Here is a 4,143-nt window from a genome sequence, read left to right on the forward strand (position 1 = left end):
CGTACACTGGAGAACATTCCCAGTAGTAGCAATAACAAGTGCGGAGATCCAGAGAATCTCTGGTGTGTTTGGGCACAAACTTGGGATGTTTGGATAGAAGACCACTTTGACTAGATTTAGTGATTGAGGGGGAAGTTGAAGAGGGAGAGGTCAGAGAGGTAGGCAGGGGCCAGATTACAGAGGACCTACTAGACCAGCCGTGGGTAGACTACGGCCCGCGGGCCGGATCCGGCCCATTTGAAATGAATAAAACTATTGAAAAAAAAGACCCTCTTATGTAATGATGTGGCCCTCGAGTCAAAAAGTTTGCCCACCCCTGTACTAGACCATGGCCAGGAAGTTGGATTTTATTCCAGTTCCAGTGGCAAGCTATGGAGGAGTTTAATCAAGGGAATCATCTGACCCAATTTATTTTTTAGAAAGATTATACAGATTTTGGGTTGAAAAAGTATTTGTTGTAGAGGGTTATCCAGTGTATTGTAGAATGCTTAGTAACATCCTGGCCTCTACCCATTTGATATTAGTAACACCTCCCCATCCCAGTTGTGACAACCAAAATATCTTCAGACGCTGTGAACTGTTCCCTGGGGGACAAAATGACTGCTCTAATGGCACAGAAAGTAGACTCTGACACGATGGAATGCTCACATTATGAGGAGCATAATGGCTCCTATGTCACATGAATTCTGGAGCGGATGACGATCTTCAGAGCTGTTTTGTTTTGTTTTTGCGAAGTGTATGTGGTTGAATACAGCAGGTAAGATAAACGCCCGTGTGCTATGACTGCTGTTGAATGTGCCACAGTAGACATCAGTAAAGGTTTCGTTGGGTGCAAAAGGGGAGTAACCATGTCTACCCAGGGGAAGGGAAGGAGCAGCAGGAGGAGGTTAGGAAACAGGAAACGTTTTTGAAGCAGGAAGGAGGTGGGAAGTCTTTGAATTGTCTAAATGTTCAAAGGCAGGCCATGATTTCTAGGCAGAGGAAGCATGAGGAAAGGAAGAAGGGCAAATCGAAAGGATGAAGTGGGAAATCTAGAGGGAGTGTCTGAACAGGCTGTTGGATGTTTGGGCCTATAGCTCAGGAGAGTGGGCTGGAAAGCAGAGGTTTGGGAAATATTCTCTTAAGGTGATCGTTAAGGCAGAGGGAGGGGTGGGGCTGAACTCACCAAGGGGAATAGTGACGATTGATCGAAGATGAGTAAAGACAGGCTTCTTAGGGAATGCCTAAATCCCGGAGGTCTCTGGGGCAGATTGGACAGAAAGCCCGCTATTTGCCAGATAAACAGACTGGTGGGATCTGAAGAAAAATGCTGGGGACCCAAAGTGTTGTGCAGTTTATTTAAATTTGACAGTGACTTTCCTCAGGTTTTTCACTTCACTCCTCTTTTGGGGACATGTATAGCTTGCTCTTTCCACTGAAAAAATAAAACAAAAACGTTTCCCCCCAAATTATAAGAGAAAGTTTATTTAGAAAGTTCCACAAGTAGTAGAAGGACCCTTGGGACTTAAGGAGAGATAAAGGCTCTTTGGCCCCTTGAGTGTGGCTCTTCCTAAGCCTTAGGAGGACCCTAATTAAGTTACCAACAATGTACCTACCTATATAGTTTAAGTTTAAAAAATTTGGCTCTCAAAAGAAATTTCAATCGTCGTACTGTTGATATTTGGCTCTGTTGACTAATGAGTTTGCCGACCACTGACCTAGGGGGAAGAAGAAGAGTGGGAAGGGAAACGCTCTTGTGTGCCCCCTAGAGAGAGCGCATGCCCCATTTAAAATTTTAACCTACCCTCTCCCACTCCCCTGAGGAAGCGTTTAGGTAGAGAAGCATGTAGAGTAATAGGAAGATGGCTTTCAAACTTTAGTGTGCATCAGAGTCACCAGAAGGGCTTGTTAAAACAGATTGCTGGACCATGTCTGGTGTGGCTTAGTTGGTTGAGCATTGTCCCCTGCACTGAAAGGTTGCTGGTTCAATCCCCAGTCAGGGCACATACCCAAGTTGTGGGTTCAAACCCCAGTTGGGGTGAGTGTGGGAGGCAACTGGTTGATGTTTCTCTCTCACATTGATATTTTTCTCTCTCTCTTTCCCTCTCTCTTTAACATTAATTAAAAGAAAAAAACACACAAACAACCCTGAAAAAAACAAAAGATTGCTGGGCTCTGGCTGGGTAGCTCAGTTGGTTAGAACATGATCCCTATATACCAACGTTGTGGGTTTGATCCCAGTCAGGACCCGAACAAGAATCAACCAATGAATGCATAAATAAGTGGAAAAACAAATAGCTATTTCTCTCTCTAAAATCAACCAATAAACTAAAAAACAAAAACACTAGCGGATTGCTGGGCTCCACCCCTAGAGTTTGACTAGGTAGATCTAAGGTGAAATCCAATAATTTGCATTCCTATCAAGTTCCCAAGTGATGTTGCCCGTCTGGGACCACAACTTGAGAACCACTGTAAAGGTAACAGACTGGTTTCTGCTGTGGAATACAAACTCTCTGAATGAGTTGAAGACACTGGTCTGGGGCCTAGAAATTGCCTCAAATGTTTAATGCTAGTGTTAACTTAAGAAACATTCAAACCTGTGAATAATTTTTGTGAGTTTATTTGAGCCAAACTGTCGACAATTGCCTGGAAGCAGAATTTCAACGAATTACGATAATGCTCCAGAGAATGGTGGTTTTTCACCTTGTTTTATACTTTACAAAGGAGTTACATGACATCCATTGGTGATAGAGAGGCGGGAGAAAGCAAAACGGGGGAAACTTCTGTGATTGGATAAAAAGTAAAATGATAGACACATGCTTCGAACCTGGGACCCTTCAGTCTGAAGGTGGATGCTCTATCCCAGTGGTTCTCAACCTTGGCTGCACATTAGAATCACCTGGGAATCTTTTTAAAATCCTGATTTCTGGGCCTCATCCTCTGGAAATTCTGTTTCTTTGTTATGGGGTGGGGCCACAACATTAGTAACAAAGAAACAGAATTTCCGGAGGATGAGGCCCAGAAATCAGGATTTTAAAAAGATTCCCAGGTGATTCTAATGTGCAGCCAAGATTGAGAACCACTGCTCTATTCAGTGCCAGACACAGGTGAGTACAGGATAGTTAATAGTCAACAATTAACAGATAACAATAAAGTCAGGAAATTAGTGGTTGGACTCCACCCCATTGGCCGTGCCCTGAGAGGTCCAGAAAAAGCTAAGGTTCAAGTTACCCTGACATTCCACAGGTACCTTATCTTAGATGCAAAAAGACAATAGGCTCAGTAAAGATAGAACGCGATCTTTGTCAGGGAAGATACTGGCCTAGGACATGACTACCCACCATAGACTGCTTTTTAATTAAAGTTAAAAAAAAATTTTTTTATTGATTTCAGAGAGGAAGGGAGAGGGAGAAACATCAACGATGGAAAGAATCATTGATCGGCTGCCTCCTGCCCCCTCCCCCTCTCTGGGGACCAAGCCCGCAAACAGGGCACGTGTCCTTTGCCTCAATTGAAACCGAGTCCCTTCAGTCCATAGGCGGATGCTCTATCCACTGAGCCAAACCAGCTAACCTAACGTTTTAACTTCAGACCATCCCTTGTGGCCCCTTTAGGTCTCTTGAGTTTGCAAGGCGGCCAGGCAGGCCTCCCATGAGCTGCCAGGTTAGCATGTGCCCCGTTTCCTGCACACACGTGTGTGTCAGATGACAGGGCTCCATCTCGCATACGGGGAGCCTAGCAACCCCCAACGACCCCCTTCCGGTTTGGGGCGTTCCGACTCTAGAAACACTCATTTCTCAGAGGGCAAATAACCACACCGTCCTAGTCCCTGAGGATACACGGGAGGACGGCTTACCCAGGCGGAGCGGCCGCACCAGGCCTCCAGTCTCAGCCCTTCCCGCCCCCCACACTGCAGGGGCTCGGGGACCCCTCAAAGCCGCGGAAACTGCCCCCGCGACCTGCCGGAGCCCAGCGGGACCGGGCGCGGTCCGGGTGGAGACACACGGTGGAACTGGTTGGCCCATCGCAGGTGGAGCGGCGGGCGGGCGGGGCCGGGAGAGGCAGGGGCTGGGGTCCGGCCACCCCTGGCGGGGCCCCGCCCAGGGGCGTTCCCTGCGGCGGCGGCGCTGCTAACGGGCCGCGCGGCGGCCCCCGCGCCCCGCC

This window comes from Myotis nattereri, assembly GCF_964212035.1.
Source record: "Myotis nattereri genome assembly, chromosome: 13".
NCBI classification, from domain to species: Eukaryota; Metazoa; Chordata; class Mammalia; order Chiroptera; family Vespertilionidae; genus Myotis; species Myotis nattereri.